This window comes from Pseudophryne corroboree, unplaced genomic scaffold (assembly GCF_028390025.1).
Source record: "Pseudophryne corroboree isolate aPseCor3 unplaced genomic scaffold, aPseCor3.hap2 scaffold_142, whole genome shotgun sequence".
Lineage (NCBI taxonomy): Eukaryota > Metazoa > Chordata > Amphibia > Anura > Myobatrachidae > Pseudophryne > Pseudophryne corroboree.
Window position 1 is genome coordinate 597,026 of NW_026968046.1, and position 20,577 is coordinate 617,602.

The following is a 20,577-nucleotide window of genomic DNA, read 5'->3' on the forward strand; positions in this document are numbered from 1 at the left end:
TTCAAGTAAAGGAGATTCAACTGAGGCAGCACAAGGGAACTCTCATCTGGGGACAACAACTGCAGGGAGAACACATATTTTCAGATGAACATGGGAGGGCAGAAGGCTGCCTAATACTGAAGCACCCCCAAACAACAAACCAAATGCAACAACCAGTGCAAGCATTCCTGGGGGAAGGCCTGCAGCAGATGGATTTGCATATGGTGATGCCATCCAAGCAGTGGGTCAAAGTTGGCTTCAACCCTCGTCTGCATATGAAAAGAGAAAAGGGGCGTGCAGGGCATGGCGGCCTTTTGCGGCGCTTGGATGACCCCTAGTTCGCATTACACACCTCCACCCTCCTTCGGTGTGGGGCTCATGTTGGCTATGCCCCAGCCCCTGAAGCATTCAAGCTGATTTCTTGCAGCAGCTGGGCACTGTAACTGCTCCAGAGCTGCTCTGTAAGGCAAGTAAAAGGGTGTGGGCCCTGCAGCACTACCTGTAGTTTGCATTGTGCGTTGGAAGGCACGAAGTAAGCAGACGGGAGAAGTCAGGATAGTGCGCAAGGGCATAGAAGGGAGCGGCTCAAGAAAAGAGAAGTGGAAACAGACAGCAAACTAGGCTGGAGAGAGACCTGAGACAAAGAGATCTGAATTATACGAGAGATGACCAAGGGAAACACAAATTATGCAGTCAAGTTTCCCACATTTGGGGAAATCGCAGGGGCAGCACAACCAGAGTGCAATGGGTGAGCCTTGCCCTGGGAGAAGCACCTTCATGATCATAGTATCTCACCTGGCAGGTAAGTAGGAGTTGGGCTAGAGCTGGGGAGGGTCGCTGCTCGGGCACCCCCCTCTCAAGTGAAAGAGATCCAACTAAGGCAGCACAAGGGAACTCTCGAAAGAAGAACAAGGCTAGAGGAAGATCTGATATAAAGAAATCTGATTTTTACCAGAGCTGACCAGAGGAAAGCACAAACACAGTCCCCCACTACCACAAATAATGCAGTCGAGTTTCCCACATTTGGGGAAATCACAGGGGTCAGCATACCCAGAATGCAATGAATGAACCTCACCCTGGGAGAACAATCTTCATGACCATGGTATCGCCTATGCAAAATAAGTATGATTTGGGATAGGGCTGGGGAGGGCCGCTGCTCAGGCACATCTCTGTCAAGTAAAGGAGATTCAACTGAGGCAGCACAAGGGAACTCTCATCTGGGGACAACAACTGCAGGGAGAACACATATTTTCAGATGAACATGGGAGGGCAGAAGGCTACCTAATACTGAAGCACCCCCAAACAACAAACCAAATGCAACAACTAGTGCAAGCATTCCTGGGGGAAGGCCTGCAGCAGATGGATTTGCATATGGTGATGTCATCCAAACAGTGGGTCAAAGTTGGCTTCAACCCTCGTCTGCATATGAAAAGAGACAAGGGGCGTGCAGGGCATGGCGGCCTTTTGCGGCGCTTGGATGACCCCTAGTTCGCATTACACACCTCCACCCTCCTTCGGTGTGGGGCTCATGTTGGCTATGCCCCAGCCCCTGAAGCATTCAAGCTGATTTCTTGCAGCAGCTGGGCACTGTAACTGCTCCAGAGACGCTCTGTAAGGCAAGTAAAAGGGTGTGGGCCCTGCAGCACTACCTGTAGTTTGCATTGTGCGTTGGAAGGCACGAAGTAAGCAGACGGTAGAAGTCAGGATAGTGCGCAAGGGCATAGAAGGGAGCGGCTCAAGAAAAGAGAAGTGGAAACAGACAGCAAACTAGGCTGGAGAGAGACCTGAGACAAAGAGATCTGAATTATACGAGAGCCGACCAGGGGAAACACAAATTATGCAGTCAAGTTTCCCACATTTGGGGAAAATGCAGAAGCAGCACACCCAGAGTGCAATGGGTGAGCCTTGCCCTGGGAGAAGCACCTTCATGATCATAGTATCTCACCTGGCAGGTAAGTAGGAGTTGGGCTAGAGCTGGGGAGGGTCGCTGCTCGAGCATCCCCCTGTCAAGTAAAGGAGATTCAACTGAGGCAGCACAAGGGAACTCTCATCTGGGGACAACAACTGCAGGGAGAACACATATTTTCAGATAAAAATCTTGGTCATGCTCTGGTTTCTCTTCAGAACGAACAAATCTTTCGCCTTTTACTAAAGATTTCCGTGGAGAGGAGCAAAACCGAGTTTTATCTCAATTTTTGCATGCCCCATCTTTTTGGGGTTTCTTTTATCGGTTTAAAGATAGAATGAGTGTGCTTTAATGTAAGCTCATTTGCATAGAAATGACAGTAAATGTTTGTTTCTTTTCAAACAGAACTTTCTTGACCATGCTACTTGCTTGAAAGATCTGGGAGCACATGGAATACAGTACAAACCATGCTTATAGCAAGGAGAAGACAGGTGAGAAATCTGCTTTCTTTCAAATTGGGCGCTCACTTTGATCTGAATGAGGACTGCTGGCACGGCACTCAGGCGACAGGTGGAATGCTTGGTCATGCTCTGGTTTCTCTTCAGAACGAACAAATCTTTCGCCTTTTACTAAAGATTTCCGTGGAGAGGAGCAAAACTGAGTTTTATCTCAATTTTTGCATGCCCCATATTATTGGGGTTTCTTTTATCGGATTAAAGACAGAACGAGTGTGCTTTCTTGTTAGCTTTAATGTAAGTTTATTTGCATAACAATGACAATAAATGTCTGTTTCTTTTCAAGCAGAACTTTCTTGACCATACTAATTGCTTGAAAGATCTGGGAGCACATGGAAAAGAGTACAAACCATGCTTATAGCAAGGGGAAGCCTGGTGAGAAATCTGCTTTCTTTCTTTCAAATTGGGTGCTCACTTTGAGCTGAATGAGGACTGCTGGCATGGCACTCAGGCGACAGGTGGAATCTTGGTTATGCTCTGGTTTCTCTTCAGAACGAACAAATCTTTCGCCTTTTACTAAAGATTTCCGTGGAGAGGAGCAAAACTGAGTTTTATCTCAATTTTTGCATGCCCCGTCTTATTGGGGTTTCTTTTATCAGTTTAAAGATAGAACGAGTGTGCTTTAATGTAAGCACATTTGCATAGAAATGACAGTAAATGTTTGTTTCTTTTCAAACAGAACTTTCTTGACTATACTAATTGCTTGAAAGATGTGGGAGCACATGGAAAAGAGTACAAACCATGTTTATAGCAAGGGGAAGCCTGGTGAGAAATCTGCTTTCTTTCTTTCTTTCAAATTGGGTGCTCACTTTGAGCTGAATGAGGACTGCTGGCATGGCACTCAGGCGACAGGTAGAATCTTGGTCATGCTGTGGTTTCTCTTCAGAACGAACAAATCTTTCGCCTTTTACTAAAGATTTCCGTGAAGAGGAGCAAAACTGAGTTTTATCTCAATTTTTGCATGCCCCATCTTATTGGGGTTTTATTTTATCGGTTTAAAGATAGAACGAGTGTGCTTTAATGTAAGCTCATTTGCATAGAAATGACAGTCAATGTTTGTTTCTTTTCAAACAGAACTTTCTTGACCACACTAATTGTTTGAAAGATCTAGGAGCACATGGAAAAGAGTACAAACCATGTTTACAGCAAGGGGAAGCCTGGTGAGAAATCTGCTTTCTTTCATTCAAATTGGGTGCTCACTTTGAGCTGAATGAGAACTGCTGGCATGGCACTCAGGCGACAGGTGGAATCTTGGTCATGCTCTGGTTTCTCTTCAGAACTAACAAATATTTCGCCTTTTATTAAAGATTTCCGTGGAGAGGAGCAAAACTGAGTTTTATCTCAATTTTTGCATGCCCCATATTATTGGGGTTTCTTTTATCAGTTTAAAGACAGAACGAGTGTGCTTTCTTGTTAGCTTTAATGTAAGTTTATTTGCATAACAATGACAGTAAATGTTTGTTTCTTTTCAAACAGAACTTTCTTGACCATGCTACTTGCTTGAAAGATCTGGGAGCACATGGAAAACAGTACAAACCATGCAGTATCACAAGAGCCTTTATTTGATCTTTCATGAAGATAGAGCAGAATTGAGGACACGTCAACAATTTCTGCCAAAGGTGGTTCATCTTTCCACATGGTGCCTTTGGCCACTGACACCTTCGTTGAGTCAAAGTCTCTGGCTGTGGTCAGAACTTTGAAAATTTATGTCACCAGAACGGTTCAGATTAGGAAAACAGAGGCTCTGTTTGTCCTGTATGCTCCCAACAGGATTGGGTGTCCTGCTTCCATGCAGACCATTATGCGCTGAATCTGTGGTAAGATTCAGCATGCTCATTCCACGGCAGGATTGCCGTTACTGAATTAGGTGAAGACCCATTCTACTAGAAAGGTGGGTTCATCCTGGGCAGCTGGTCGGGGAGTCTCAGCATTGCAACTTTGCCGAGCAGCTATTTAGTAAACACTTTTGCTAAGTTTTACAAGTTTGATACCTTGGCTGATGATAACCTCAAGTTGGGTCATTCGGTGCTGCAGAGTCGTACGCACTCTCCCACCCGTTCAAGAGCTTTGGTATAACCCCATGGTTCTTAATGTGACCCCAGCATCCTCTAGGTCGTATGAGAAAATAGGATTTTAATACCTACCGGTAAATCCTTTTCTCTTAGTACGTAGAGGATGCTGGGCACCCGTCCCAGTCCATACTGTGTCTGCAGTTATTACTTGTGGTTATACACATGTTGTGTTACGGTTCTGGTCAGCTTTTTGCTGCAATTGTTCATGCCGTTGGCTTGTGTTCTGTTGAATGCCACGTTCTGCGGCATGCTTAAGGTGTGAGCTGGTAAGATGCTCACCTTAGTTTAACAATAAATCCTTTCCTCGAAATGTCCGTCTCCCTGGGCACAGTTCCTATAACTGGAGTCTGGAGGAGGGGCATAGAGGGAGGAGCCAGTTCACACCCTTTGAAAGTCTTAAAGTGCCCATGTCTCTTGCGGATCCCGTCTATACCCCATGGTTCTTAATGTGACCCCAGCATCCTTTACGGACTAAGAGAAAAGGATGCCCTTGTGTACTATCCTGACTTCTCCTCCCGTCTGCTTACTTTGTGCCTTCCAACGCACAATGCGAACTACAGGTGGTGCTGCAGGGCCCACACCCTTTTACTTGCCTTACAGAGCAGCTCTGGAGCTGTTACAGTGCCCAGCTGCTGCAAGAAATCAGCATGAATGCTTCAGGGGATGGGTCATGGCCAACATGAGCCCCACACCAAAGGAGGGTGGGGGTGTTTAATGCAAACTAGGGGTCATCCAAGCACTGCAAAAGGCCGCCATGCCCTGCATGCCCCTTTTCTCTTTTTATATGCAGATGAGGGTTCCAGCCAACTTTGGCCCACTGCTTGGATGACATCACCGTATGCAAATCCGTCTGCTACAGACCTTCCCCCAGGAATGCTTGTACTAGTTGTTGGATATGGTTTGATATTTGATGGTGCTTCAGTATTAGGCAGCCTTCCGCCCTCCCATGTTCATCTGAAAAGATGTGGTCTCCCTGCAGTTGTTGTCCCCAGACGAGAGTTCCCTTGTGCTTCCTCAGTTGAATCTCCTTAACTTGACGGGGGAGGGGCTGCCCGAGCTGCCACCCTCCCCAGCCCTATCCCAACTCATACTTATTTTACATATTAGATCTCTTGATCATGAAGATTGTTCTCACAGGGTGAGGTTCATCCATTATATTTTAAAATAGGAAGGTACAAATTACATATTTGAATTGCATCTATGTGCTGGATTCAAATGCCCCCCCCCCCCTTCCTTTCTCAATTGTGCCCGTCAGCAGCTATTCTAAGGTTGCTGCCAATGGGTGTGACACATTAATTTCTTCTGTGGGGTACACTGGACTCCACAAGGATTCACATTGGGGTGTAGAGTAGGATCTTGATCTGAGGCACCAACCGGCTCAAAGCTTTTGACTGTTCCCAAGATGCTCAGCGCATCCTCCTCTATAACCCCGCTTCCATGAACAGGGAGCTCAGTTTGTAGTTGGTGCCTTCAGTAGCAGGCCACTTAACAGGGGCCTGCCTCAGGCAGCCTATTCTTAGCTATTAATTTTGACAAGAAAAGAAGAACTTGTTTTATGAGAATCTACAAGGGCTGCAGCAGGCTAGGTCTAATAGACATCTTTACTGCAGCTTCATCACTCCCAGCGGCGCTGTATACTCCCGTGCCCTGGTTGCTGGGTCACTGCAGCGGAGGCTCCGGTTTCTTCCTAAGGTCAGTCACACACACACACCGCCCTTCCGGATCACGAGGCCGCTGATTAAGGGGAGCGTGGCCGTAGGGGGTGGGCCGTGTGCGCACTGGGGTGGACACTGATTACTGGGCAGCCGCTCCACTAGCCACCAGGTACAGTTAAGGAGCACAGGTCTGGGGGTTTTTCTCCTATATTAACCCAATTTTGTACTGCCCGCAGCGCATTGTGATAGGTAATAGGGCCTGATTCAGGTTGGATTGCAATCACAATAAGCGATCCAACTGCAAAAATTGCTAAGAGCATACGCATGTGCCTGCATGCGATCGCCTCTGCCTGTCAATCGGGGCAGGGGGGGAGAGTGGGGTCAGCAACACTCCATTTCCAAGTCAGGGATGGAGCAGTGCGGGGGCAAGGCTTCAAAATGGGGTCTGCAATGGAGGAGACACAGGGGGCGTGGTCACAGCGGCTGTATGACATCACATTCAGCCGCTGTGATCACAAAAATGGTGGCGGCTTCCTGCGCGCACATACAGTCTGCACCAGCAGGAGGCTACACCATTGTTTATGATCACGCTGAACTGCAGTGCGACTGCAATTACAGCATGGTCAAGAAGGGAGGTGTCATACTGGGTGGCCATGCCCTGTCACTGTGCAGGAGCCAGCACCGCTTACACACTAGTCCCCGGGTGCAGCACCCAACCCCCGGGACACCCGGAGCAACAAAATGTAGATTCAGGCCACCAGGCCACGCCCCTACCTATGAAACCATGCCTCCTTTTTACCATTGCGCTGCTTATCTGCGCGCACTGCATTACAATCTCCCTCGCCACCTCTCTGGGTGTCACCAGTGATAGTGACACCTCTGCCATGCTTGTAGCAGCTGGTCCTAAGATCTACGCCTCAAGCCCTGAGTGTTTGCCCTTGTGACTTGTTGATCATCATAGCGAAGCAGATGCTTACAGAAAACTGCAGGGGCTTAGATTGAAAATAAAAAAAATTGATGGGTATAAGGTAGAGAGGAGCGGGTTCGGTTCTCCGAGAACCGAATTCCCCACGAACTCCACGTGGTTTACACTGGTCTGAGGCAGGCTCGGTTGTTCCCGCCTGACTCGGAAAACCTGAACAAGGGAAAATGTCATCATCCCGCTGTCGGATTCTCGCGAGATTCGGATATTATATATAGAGCTGCGCGTTGCCGCCATTTTTACTCGTGCATTGAAGAGAGAGCGGAGAGGACGTGGCTATGTTCTCTCAGTGGAAATCTCAATATCAGTGCTCAGTATCAGTGGTTACTTATTGCTGCTCAGTAATACTAGTAGTGTGTCTCTCCTGCTCAGTGTCAGTTCTCAGTAGTATCCTCATCAGTGCTCAGTATCACTGCTCATTGTCTTGTGCTGCATTGTGGTGCTCAGCATACTACAGTACATTACTAATAGTCCAGTGCTGCATCTTGCTGCTCAGTGTCAGTTCTAGTATCCTCATCAGTGCTCACTATCACTGCTCATTGCATTGTGGTGTTCTGTATACTACAGTAATATAGTAACATATAGTAACATAGTTTTTGAGGTTGAATAGAGGCAAATTGCCCATCGTGTTCAACCTGTTTTAAGTTGTGATGATTCTACATACTTGCTGAATAATGTTTTATGACTAGTTAGCTACTATAACTCATGTTACCCCCGGATTAACCATGTTGATATTTTAAGTATTATAACCTTGGATAGCTTTTTCATTCAGAAATGTATCCATTCCTTTTTTAAATCCAATTACAGAGTCCGCCATTACCACCTTCCCTGGCAGGGAATTCCACATCCTGATTGCCCTAACAGTGAAGAAACCTTTCCTCCATTGCGTTCTGAACTTTCCTCCAGTCGCAGCGAGTGACCACGTGTTCTTTTAATAAATAATTCCTCTGATAACTCTTTGTTATGTATCTTTACATATTTGAAGATATTAATAATATCTCCTCTAAGGCACCTCTTTTCTAGTGTATACATATTCAGCCTAGTAAGTCTTTCCTTATAGTCCAGTACTTTTAGGCCTTTAATCAATTTAGTCTTCAGGATCTCTCGGACTTCCATGAGCAGCAGAGTAGTGCAATGGAAGGATGCTGGGCGCATAACCCAGAGGTCGATTAATCGAAACTATCCTCTGCTATGTGCATTTTTTTTTATAATTAAAGTAATCAAAAACTGGGATTGATATTTTGGCTCTTTTATTTTTACTTAAAGTACAATAACTTTTATCATTTTAATTTGTTTTAATAGTATATTGACAGCATTGTTTTCTTTAAAAAATCCACTTAATTTTCTTTACCCTATTACTGAAATGGTAATTGACAAAAACAAACTACATTGTCACCAGAAGAGCAATGCAAAATGTACAAGTGATATATTAAAATCATCTTCCATCTTGAATTTCAATGATGCATTGGGACAACAATTTTGTGAGAAACATCTTCACCCATAAAGAAAGATTTTCTTAATTCCTTATCTGTGTGCTGATTAGATATTACCTTGTTTTCACATTAAACAGACTTCCACATGAGAAAGCAGCAAGGATGCAGTAACGTTTATGTTTCCTGGTGTCAACCTGTATTATTTCAGTAGACATTGAAATGAGGATGCATCTTGCTGCCTTTCCAATGTAGCAAGTTTAATTCAGTAATAGGTGAAAAAACATTCCTACAAAGGTGTTAATCAGAGACTTGGCTTTGTGGACACTTTTCAGAGAGCAAATTTGTTAGCATAAAAATAAAGTCAGAAAATGAAGAGCTGTTTAATCACTCAATTGGACTTTTCTGCCAGCATAATTTTTTTTTCTCTGCAACCCACTGCTAAATTGTGCTTCCTAGCTGTTTTTTATAAAATCACTTAATCAAATCTAACTCTGATTACATCAGAGAAGGCCAGGTACCCTACACCATAAGAGGGGGTTTGAAATTTTGACTTGTCTACTTAAAGATCACCAAAATCTGATCACAAGGTCAATTACATCCCTGGGTGGGATTGAACCACCAACCTTTTGGTTAATAGCCAAACATGCTAACCGATTGCACCACAGAGACACCTCGTAAAAGTCCATTCTGACAAAGGCTAATAAGCATTCATCTAGAACGTTTCCTAGAAAAACTTTAAAAAGTCAATAATCTGGAGAGTTTTTGTAAGAAACACATTGCTACTTTCCCATGATGAGTGAGTGCTTCAGGATCTCTTGCACTTACATGAGCAGCAGAGTACTGCAACGGAAGCATGCTGGGCCCATAACCTAGATGTAGGCAGATTGAAACTATCTTCTGCTATATGCATTGTTTTTTGTTAATTAAAGTAATCCAAAACTGGGATTGATATTTTGGCTCTTTTATTTTTACTTAAAGTACAATAACTTTTACCATTTTAATTTGTTTTAATAGTAAATTGACAGTATTGTTTTCTTTCAAAAATCCACTTAATTTTCTTTACCCTATTATTAAAATGGTAATTGACAAAAACAAACTACATTGTCACCAGAAGAGCAGTATAAAATGTACAAGTGATATATTAAAATCATCATTCCAGCTTGAATTTCAATGATGCTTTGGTGCAACAATTTTGTGAGAAACATCTTCACCCATAAAGAAAGATTTTCTTAATTCCTTACCTGTGTGCTGATTAGATATCACCTTGTTTTCACATTAAACAGACTTCCCCATGAGGAAGCAGCAAGGATGCAGTGACGTTTATGTTTCCTGGTGTCAACCTGTATTATTTCAGTAGACATTGAAATGAGGATGCATCTTGCTGCCTTTCCAATGAAGCAAGTTTAATTCAGTAATAGGTGAAAAACCATTCCTACAAAGGTGTTAATCAGAGACTTTACTTTGTGGACACTTTTCAGAGAGCAAATTTGTTAGCATAAACATAAAATCAGAAAATGAAGAGCTGTTTAATCACTCAATTGGACTTTTCTGCCAGCATAGTTTTTTTTCTCTGCAACCCACTGCTAAATTGTGCTTCCTAGCTGTTTTTTATAAAATCACTTAATCAAATCTAACTCTGATTACATCAGAGAAGGCCAGGTACCCTACACCATAAGAGGGAGTTTGACATTTTGACTTGTCTACTTAAAGATTACCAAAATCTAATCACAAGGTCAATTACATCCATGGGTGGGATTGAACCACCAACCTTTTGGTTAATAGCCAAACATGCTAACCGATTGCACCACAGAGACACCTCGTAAAAGTATATACTGACAAAGGCTAATAAGCATTCATCTAGAACGTTTCCTAGAAAAACTTTAAAAAGTCAATAATCTGGAGAGTTTTTGTAAGAAACACATTGGTACTTTCCCATGATGAGTGAGTGCTTCAGGATCTCTTGCACTTACATGAGCAGCAGAGTACTGCAACGGAAGCATGCTGGGCCCATAACCCAGAGGTAGGCAGATTGAAACTATCCTCTGCTATATGCATTGTTTTTTGTTAATTAAAGTAATCCAAAACTGGGATTGATATTTTGGCTCTTTTATTTTTACTTAAAGTACAATAACTTTTACCATTTTAATTTGTTTTAATAGTATATTGACAGTATTGTTTTCTTTCAAAAATCCACTTAATTTTCTTTACCCTATTATTAAAATGGTAATTGACAAAAACAAACTACATTGTCACCAGAAGAGCAGTACAAAATGTACAAGTGATATATTAAAATCATCTTTCCAGCTTGAATTTCAATGATGCTTTGGTGCAACAATTTTGTGAGAAACATCTTCACCCATAAAGAAAGATTTTCTTAATTCCTTACCTGTGTGCTGATTAGATATCACCTTGTTTTCACATTAAACAGACTTCCCCATGAGGAAGCAGCAAGGATGCAGTGACGTTTATGTTTCCTGGTGTCAACCTGTATTATTTCAGTAGACATTGAAATGAGGATGCATCTTGCTGCCTTTCCAATGAAGCAAGTTTAATTCAGTAATAGGTGAAAAACCATCCCTACAAAGGTGTTAATCAGAGACTTGGCTTTGTGGACACTTTTCAGAGAGCAAATTTGTTAGCATAAACATAAAATCAGAAAATGAAGAGCTGTTTCGTCACTAAATTGGACTTTTCTGCCAGCATAATTTTTTTTCTCTGCAACCCACTGCTAAATTGTGCTTCCTAGCTGTTTTTTTATAAAATCACTTAATCAAATCTAACTCTGATTACATCAGAGAAGGCCAGGTACCCTACACCATAAGAGGGGGTTTGAAATTTTGACTTGTCTATTTAAAGATCACCAAAATCTGATTACAAGGTTATTTACATCCCTGGGTGGGATTGAACCAACAACCTTTTGGTTAATAGCCAAACATGCTAACCGATTGCGCCACATAGACACCTTGCAAAAGTAGATACTGACAAAGGCTAATAAGCATTTATCTAGAACGTTTCCTAGAAAAACTTTAAAAAGTCAATAATCTGGAGAATTTTTGTAAGAAACACATTGGTACTTTCCCATGATGAGTGAGTGCTTCAGGATCTCTTTCACTTACATGGGCTATTAACCAAAAGGTTGGTGGTTCAATCCCACCCAGGGATGTAATTGACCTTGTGATCAGATTTTGGTGATCTTTAAGTAGACAAGTCAAAATGTCAAACCCCCTCTTATGGTGTAGGGTACCTGGCCTTCTCTGACGTAATCAGAGTTAGATTTAATTAAGTGATTTTATAAAAAACAGCTAGGAAGCACAATTTAGCAGTGGGTTGCAGAGAAAAAAATAACATTTTAAACCTACCGGTAAAATTTTTTTCTCGTAGTCCGTAGAGGATGATGGGGACTCCGTAAGGACCATGGGGGATAGACGGGCTCCGCAGCAGACATGGGCACTTTAAGAAAGACTTTAGATCTGGGTGTGCACTGGCTCCTCCCTCTATGCCCCTCCTCCATACCTCAGTTAGAGAAACTGTGCCCAGAGGAGACGGACAGTACGAGGAAAGGATTTTTGTTAATCCAAGGTCAAGATTCATACCAGCCACACCAATCACACCGTATAACTTGTGATATACTACCCAGTTAACAGTATGAAAACAACATAGCATCAGTCCAAGACCGATGAAAACTAACATATAACCCTTATGTAAGCAATAATTATATACAAGTCTTGCAGAAGTAGTCCGCACTTGGGACGGGCACCCAGCATCCTCTACGGACTACGAGAAAAAGATTTACCGGTAGGTTTAAAATCTTATTTTCTCTTACGTCCTAAAAGATGCTGGGGACTCCGTAAGGACCATGGGGATTATACCAAAGCTCCCAAACGGGCTCCTGCGGATGACTCTGCAGCACCGATTGAGCAAACAGGAGGTCCTCCTCAGCCAGGGTATCAAACTTATAGAACTTTGCAAAGGTGTTTGAACCCGACCAAGTAGCAGCTCGGCACAGCTGTAGTGCCGAGACCCCCGGGCAGCTGCCCAAGAAGAGCCCACCTTACTAGTGGAATGGGCCTTGACTGAATTAGGCAACGGCAATCCCGCCATAGAATGCGCCTGCTGAATCGTGTTACAGATCCAGAGAGCAATAGTCTGATTTGAAGCAGGGGTGCCAATCTTGTTGGCTGCATACAGGACAAACAGTGCTTCTGTTTTTCTGACTCTAGCCGTTCTGGCCACGTAAATTTTCAAAGCCCTGACCACATCAAGGGACTCGGAATCCTCCAAGTCACGCGTAGCCACAGGCACCACAATAGGTTGGTTCATATGAAAGGATGAGTCCACTTTTAGCAGGAATTGAGGACGGGTCTGCAATTCCGCTCTATCCATATGGAAAACCAGATAGGGGATTTTATGTGATAAAGCTGCTAATTCCGACACTCGCCTAGCGGAAGCCAAGGCTAATAACATGACCACCTTCCAAGTGAGATATTTAAACTCCACCATTTTAAGTGGTTCAAACCATAACCTTAACACCACGTTAAGGTCCCAAGGGACCACCGGAGGTACAAAAGGAGGCTGAATATGCAGTACTCCCTTCACAAAAGTTTGTACTTACTTCAGGAAGAGAGGCCAATTCCTTTTGAAAGAAAATGGATAAGGCCAAAATCTGAACCTTAATAGAGCCTAATTTTAGGCCCAAATTCACTCCAGTTTGTAGGAAGTGAAGGAAGTGGCCCAGGTGGAATTCTTACGTATGAGCATTCCTGGCCTCACACAAAGAAACATATTTTCGCCATATACAGTGATAATGTTTAGATGTCACGTCCTTCCTAGCCTTTATTAGCGTAGGAATGACCTCATCTGGAATACCCTTTTCCGCTAGGATCCGGCGTTCAACCGCCATGCCGTCAAACGCAGCCGCGGTAAGTCTTGGAACAGACAGGGCCCCTGTTGCAACAGGTCCTGTCTTAGAGGAAGTGGCCACGGATCTTCTGTGAGCATTTCCTGCAGATCTGGATACCAGGTCCTTCGCGGCCAATCTGGAACAATGAGAATTGTTCTTACTCCTCTTTTTCTTACTATTATCAACACCTTGGGTATGAGAGGTAGAGGAGGAAATACATAGACCGACCGGAACACCCACGGTGTCACTAGGGCGTCTACAGCTACTGCCCGAGGGTCTCTTGACCTGTTGCAATACCTCTGTAGCTTTTTGTTGAGGCGGGACGCCATCATGTCTATCTGGAACAGTCCCCACCGACTTGCAATCTGTGCGAAGACTTCCTGATGGAGTCCCCACTCTCCTGGATGTAGGTCGTGTCTGCTGAGGAAGTCTGCATCCCAGTTGTCCACTCCCGGAATGAACACTGCTGACAGTGCGCTTTGATAAAGCTAAATATTTATCTTATTTAAAACCCTTTGTGAGGTCTAAGAACACTGTACGCTATTTGCGTATGGAGTACCGTAAGGGTACGCTCGTTGCGTAACAATCGCTTAGCCGTGGTCGAGACGCTCAAGCGTCACGTTCGCTCACGGCCAAGAGATCACAGGCAGGCACGCTATTGGCTGCTGACTAACGTAATGGTTCGCTATAGCGTAACGGACGCTGTATCGGGAGCGGGCTGCTCGAGCGATACAGACGCTCACGAGAATACGCTGTTGGTATCGGGCACACTTATAGGTGAGCGACTACCGTAATGCTACGCTATCAGCGTAGCGGACGCTCGAGACCACGAGGAGATCACGAGCGGCGCCGACGCTCACAATGTTAAACCTTTATGTCTAAACCACAAACAATGTAATTTGCTGTAAAACCTTAGTGTAGAGATAGGGTGTAAATGCAACACTGTATAACCTTATTAACTCAAAAGCTGTTCGAGCGTCACCGACGCTCTGAGAATACTTAACACTATAAGAAATACACAAATACCGTGCTTAGGGTCCAACGCCTAATATATATATTATGAATGTTATACTTGCAAAAGAATTAATACAATACAAGTCATACACTACAATATAACATAGACTAACTAACCAGGTAACTACACAGTAAATACAATACAAGTACGTTTAAGAGAAAATGAGAGAAAGAGAAGAGAGAGAGAGAAAGATATGGCCCATAATAACAAGAAAAGACAATATGATTACGGAGAAAACTTACGCACAAAGGAAACGATCGCATGCGCCTCTGGACATCCAGCTCCCGATTTTCAGCAATGATAACCGATGAAGAGTGAGTGCTGGATGTGATCGGCCTGTCTATTTATGCCCCACACACAATACAATTCAATGGTCCCTACAATCTCATTGTTCATTGGACACAGGAATTCGTCTTCGCATTATAACAAAAGGTCATAGGTTGATTCATACAGGTGGGCTGTGACTATTTCCAACAGCTCAGGTGGGAGGGAAACTGGGTTTCCCGCCGCATGGATAAGTAAGTGCAAATACAGTAAATGTTCATAAACTTCTTATGTCCATAACTATTCGCACGAGCGATTGATCCGCTTCAAACCAACACCGGAATATTGCTAATTAAATACTCTTCCGATGGATACTAAACACCACTGTATTACTCCTGTCTGACCCTTCGTATCAAACAATGAGGGATCTCTCTGTCCAGGAACATACTACATTAACTAAACTTTCAGAATCTATCAAAGGGACCATAATCTACAAAATGCATTATATGGTGAAAATATGTAACGAAAGAGTCGCCCGCTAGACGCACACAATCTCTACCGTAAATGTGCATACCGTGCGCCTGCGGGTGCCCGCAACAGCGAGTATGCGCACGCACGGTAGAGCGCACGCATGCGCAGCAGGGACACATATGAGGTGCAAATATGGCAGTGTGCATCGTGATATTTTTCTGACTTTGACAGTCCACCCTTTGGCAGTCAACAATAACTGCCACTTCCTAAAACATTTCAAAAAGAGAAAAATATATGTCAGGGGTTAATACATTTACATGGTTGGGTAGGGGAGGAGAGGAGAAGGTAGGAAAAGGGTATGACCTAGTGAGATAGCAGAAGCATGTGTGTATGAATCCATGTTTGGGGGGTCATGTATCATCGTGCCGTACGTGTTTTAAATCAAGCTTTGAGGTATTGCGAAGTATACATTTGAATTCCTTCTTATCCCGTGGTACGGGTCTGTGGATGGGCTGTCAAACTTTACCGAGCTTTTTTCGGATTTTGGTTGTAACAAAAATGGGGAGCACATTTTAGTTGATGATACATGAATGGGGGAATATGTGATTGCTGATATCTGTGCCTGTATTCCCTATACTATGTGTGTAATTACCTGAAGGTTGTAGAGATGAAGAAAATACATAGTTACGGTAAATGCAGTGGTATTCTATGTCAGGTTAATGAACATTCGTCGATTGAGGTCTTGTTTGGTGTCTGTTGAATGCAGTCTTCTTTGTGCTTTTGCCCATAAGGTGCGAGCAAAAAGCTTTGTCAATGTCCATAGATTTACAAAAGTGTTGGGCTAGAGTAATTTTAAAATTTCTAGGGAAACTGGGGATCTATGGCATAGTTCATCAAAAATCTGTGTATAAGGTTGTCAAAACTTCTTCTTTAATCCATCTGTTGTCTGTATATCGGCTCATCAAATTCCTCGTCCAAGTGGGTCTTTTTACCTCAGAGGAAAACGGAAAAACAGGTGAAAGAAACGGACCGTAGAAATCGCATTACAATTTCCTCACTCCTTAAACTCATCACCCTGGTACTTCGTTTGCACTTCGTTAAAGCCTGACCGCATCTAAATATCAAGCCAATCGTTATGATAACACCTAAGATACATAGGAGAAACTTCCCTACATCCATTATAACTCCTTGAGCCCATTCTCCTAAACCGGAGAACCAATTTCGCGGGTTCAACCATGACACCCAACTAGTCAGCTCATTACTCACAGCAGCAAGGGTGAGATTGTGTCTCCTGCGAAATTCCCACTTCAATTGGAGAATATCGTCCATCTTTTGGTCTATGACCTCGACCGGGTCCTCGGTACTATTCGTTATATATGTGCAGCATTTCACGCCGTACTGCGTTGCCAGTGTGACACAATATCCACCTGTTACTGCTGTGAGATAATTGAGAATCATTCTATGCTGAACTAGTTCTGTTTTATAAGCTTGAAGTTCTCTTCCAGTATACCTAAACGTGTCATCATACATTTCTGTGATATTGTCTAACAAATTTGCGAGCGCAGATATGTATTTATAATTCAACACTCCTCTGGCGGTGCGAGTGAGGTCTAACGCAAGTAGAAACTGAATCCCGGTGGATTCATGGATCATGTCAGAGGCCGGGTGCTCTGTTCTTTCTATCAGGTGCCGTTTAACTACGTGCTCGTAATGGGTGTGAGTATAAGGAGTTTGGGCAACACGGTGTATGTCTTTCATTTTGGCATGTGATACAGTCATTACCTCAGGCAATACTTTTCCAATATAACACAATCCTTCAGAGTTTGGGGCAAGCCACTTATACGCCTTCCTCCCGCATATGAAATATGCATCATCGGGGAGAACATATGGGACGGAGTAGGACATAACCATATTACACATTTTCCATGTGAAATCTCCTAACCCTAATTCTCCCATCTGTCTAGTACACGTATCAGCTTGTACGATATGTGCACAGTATCCTGGTGATACCTCTCCAACTCTCGTAATCCTACTTCCTAGGGTATACCTATACCGGAAAGATTTTCCTCTACTGGCTATGTGGCGTATAAGCTCTGTATCTGTCGGCATTCTATCTGCTCTATATGAAAAGGTCATGGTTTGGTTACTCCATGACACTTCCCAATTTCCCGGCTTTCGGGGATTGGAAATGTTAAAACATATGAGGGATCTATCCACATGATATTGGTGGAGCTTCAAACTAGGAGGACTGGAGATATTAAACCTCCTGTCCACCGGTCTCCCACCACTTAGCTCAAGTACCTCCCCTATCGTTAAAGGAAATGGTACTAGTCCTGATTTGCTATGACCTTGAGGTACTTGAGAGCATACCCAACAATCTGTTTGATTTAACACGCTACCCACTAAGGAGTGATAGTCACTCAAGGGATGCCGGTCCATGTGGATATTAAAACTGGATTGGCATTTCTTAATGCACCCATCCTCGACTACGTTGTCACAGAGCCTACAGATACAGTTTTCTTCAGCTAACAATCCTTCACAATTCCTTCTATTGTCAATGCTATCGGATCGTTTTCTGATACTCGCCTTTGCTTGTTGATTATGTTGTTCTCGGAAAACTACGCCTCCATCTCTGTCATCAGAACCCATTCCAGAACCTCTCTCGACCTCCATGGTACTCTCGCCGGAACAGACTGCTCTGGTCAACATCATGGTCAACAGGAAAATCCGGATCACAGTCTCTTGGGGCAAGTCCATCTTATAGGAGGAAACGAAGAAGAATGAGAAGGGGGGGAAAATAATTTGAGGGAGAGGGGATGGGAAGTTGGAGAAAAACAATAAAAGGGAACAGGGAATCGACAACTGCTTTTGATCTTGTGATTTTCAATGCTCAGGTGCCGCCTCAGTCCTCCTGGAACAGACACTCCAGTGATACAACGTCCTCTACCGTCTGTTCCTTATCACGGGACCTCTCTGGATCAGCAACCTTCTTACAATGGGACGAATGAACCCAAGTCTCTCTCTCGGCAACTTTCAATGCTGTAGTGCTAGTCAATAAGACTTGATATGGTCCTTCCCATCTGTCAATAAGGCAACCTGAGCGTAGAAAATTTTGTATCATTACATACTCCCCAGGTTCAATGTCATGACAATTACTATCTGGTAAATCAGGAATCACCAACTTCAAATTATTATTTTGATTCCTTAGCTGTTTACTCATATTAACCAGGTACTTTACAGTCACTTCATTGTTACACTTCAAATCATCCTGAGGGTTAATCATAACATGCGGTTGTCGACCAAACAAGATTTCAAAAGGGGACAGATTAAGAGGGGACCTGGGAGTGGTTCTGATGCTGTACAGTACAATGGGTAAAGCTTCTGGCCATGTCAATCCTGTTTCTGCCATAACTTTGCTCAAATTATTTTTAATAGTGCTATTCACTCTTTCCACCTTCGCACTCGCCTGTGGACGGTATGGAGTGTGCAGCTTGCTATCAATTCCCATCAACTTACACATTCCTTGAAAGACATCACCTGTAAAATGGGTACCCCTATCACTTTCGATAATTCTAGGGATACCATATCTACATACAAATTCCTGCACAATTTTCTTAGCAGTAAACATAGCGGTATTTGTGGCCGCCGGGAATGCTTCAACCCAATTTGAGAACACATCTATACAAACAAGTACATATTTCAAATTTCGACAAGGGGGTAATTGAATGAAGTCAATCTGTATTGCCTGGAAAGGACCGCCTGCAGGTGGGATATGAGATGGTTCTGTTGGTATTGCCTTTCCGATATTCTTTCTCAAACAGGTAAGGCATGACATTGCTCTCTTACTTGCATGAGATGAAAATCCTGGGGCGCACCAATATGCTCTTACCAACTTGCACATTCCTTCCTTGCCCAGATGAGTCAGCCCGTGAGCTGCCTCAGCTAAACATGGAAGATATGCTCTGGGGGCCACCGGTTTACCTTGTCCATCCGTCCAGAGTCCTGAGGACTCCTGGCCATATCCCTTCGCCTTCCAGACTGCCTTTTCCTGTGTGGAACACAAATTTTGCATTTCACACAACTTCTGTGTGTTGATGGTATTAAATACCATCAGTTGTGTGGTGTCTGTCTGTCTGGGGGTACCAGCTGCTAACTTAGCTGCTTCGTCTGCTCGGCTGTTACCAAGTGATACTGGGTCCTGGCTATATGTGTGTGCTTTACACTTGATAACAGCCACTCTGTCGGGTTCCTGTATCGCTGTTAGAAGCCTTTTGATGTGAGCTGCATGCGCTACCGGTGTACCAGCTGCCGTCATGAAATTTCTGAGGCGCCATAGGGCTCCGAAATCATGGACTACCCCGAATGCGTATCTAGAGTCGGTGTAGATATTGGCTGATTTGCCCTTAGCCAATTCACATGCTCTGGTTAGGGCGACCAGTTCAGCAACCTGGGCTGAGTGAGGTGGGCCTAGCGGTTCCGCTTCTATGGTGCCTTGGTCATCTACGACTGCGTATCCAGTACACAAGTCTCCCGAGTCTGTCTGTGACAACTACCGTCCGTGTAGAAAGTTAGATCTACATTTTCCAGCGGGTTGTCACTGATGTCAGGCCTTGCGGTAAAATTTTGGGTCAAATATTCCATACAATCATGTGTGTCCTCCTGTGTGTTAAATTCTCCTTCCCCACCACTCTCATCCTCCACCCTTTGTGCCTGTCCAGGCACACCTGGGAGATATGTTGCAGGATTTAATGCACTGCATCTCCTTATGGTGATGTTTACGGGGGCCATTAGTGCCAATTCCCATCTTGTAAACCGCGCTGATGAGACGTGCCTGGTTTGGGCAGAATTTAGCAAGGCTGACACTGCATGTGGTGTATGAATTGTGAGGTTGTGACCTAGCACTACATCTTCGCTTTTCGTTACTAGCAATGCTATCGCAGCGACGCTTCGCAAGCATGTGGGGAGGGATCGCGCTACCGTGTCTAGCTGAGCGCTGTAGTATGCTACTGGCCTGCTGGCATCACCGTGCTTTTGGGTTAAGACGCCTGCCGCGCAACCAGCACTTTCTGTTCCGTACAGCTCAAAGGGTTTCCCATAGTCTGGCATACCTAATGCTGGTGCCTGCGTTAGGCACTGTTTAAGTCTCTCAAATGCCATCTCGGACTCGTCTGTATGCGAAATCCGATCAGGTTTGTTTGAGGAGACCATCTCCTGCAGAGGTAACGCTAGAATGGAAAACCCTGGGATCCAGTTACGGCAATACCCACACATTCCTAAAAATGTTCTGATCTGTTGCTGGGTTTTTGGCAGAGTCATGTCTCTAATTGCTTGAATTCTATCAGTGGTCAGGTGTCTCAGTCCTTGTGTTAGACAGTGTCCCAAATA

At 44.0% G+C, this 20,577-nt stretch overlaps 9 non-coding genes across 9 annotated transcripts; 5 read left to right on the plus strand and 4 right to left on the minus strand.

Annotated features, from left to right (window-relative positions):
• Positions 1-626: 626 nt before the first annotated feature.
• Positions 627-789, minus strand: LOC134996509 (U1 spliceosomal RNA). The gene has a single exon (XR_010199199.1). It is a non-coding gene; the product is annotated as a U1 spliceosomal RNA (small nuclear RNA).
• A 152-nt stretch (positions 790-941) lies between these two features.
• Positions 942-1,105, minus strand: LOC134996194 (U1 spliceosomal RNA). Its single transcript, XR_010198899.1, has one exon. It is a non-coding gene; the product is annotated as a U1 spliceosomal RNA (small nuclear RNA).
• A 671-nt stretch (positions 1,106-1,776) lies between these two features.
• Positions 1,777-1,939, minus strand: LOC134996557 (U1 spliceosomal RNA). The gene has a single exon (XR_010199230.1). It is a non-coding gene; the product is annotated as a U1 spliceosomal RNA (small nuclear RNA).
• A 144-nt stretch (positions 1,940-2,083) lies between these two features.
• Positions 2,084-2,199, plus strand: LOC134995956 (U5 spliceosomal RNA). Its single transcript, XR_010198666.1, has one exon. It is a non-coding gene; the product is annotated as a U5 spliceosomal RNA (small nuclear RNA).
• A 271-nt stretch (positions 2,200-2,470) lies between these two features.
• On the plus strand, positions 2,471-2,586 carry LOC134995946 (U5 spliceosomal RNA). Its single transcript, XR_010198655.1, has one exon. It is a non-coding gene; the product is annotated as a U5 spliceosomal RNA (small nuclear RNA).
• Positions 2,587-2,872: 286 nt separating this feature from the next.
• Positions 2,873-2,988, plus strand: LOC134995960 (U5 spliceosomal RNA). Its single transcript, XR_010198670.1, has one exon. It is a non-coding gene; the product is annotated as a U5 spliceosomal RNA (small nuclear RNA).
• A 278-nt stretch (positions 2,989-3,266) lies between these two features.
• Positions 3,267-3,382, plus strand: LOC134995992 (U5 spliceosomal RNA). The gene has a single exon (XR_010198702.1). It is a non-coding gene; the product is annotated as a U5 spliceosomal RNA (small nuclear RNA).
• Positions 3,383-3,657: 275 nt separating this feature from the next.
• LOC134996068 (U5 spliceosomal RNA) lies at positions 3,658-3,773 on the plus strand. The gene has a single exon (XR_010198776.1). It is a non-coding gene; the product is annotated as a U5 spliceosomal RNA (small nuclear RNA).
• A 5,364-nt stretch (positions 3,774-9,137) lies between these two features.
• On the minus strand, positions 9,138-9,211 carry TRNAN-AUU (transfer RNA asparagine (anticodon AUU)). The gene has a single exon. It is a non-coding gene; the product is annotated as a tRNA-Asn (tRNA).
• Positions 9,212-20,577: the final 11,366 nt, after the last annotated feature.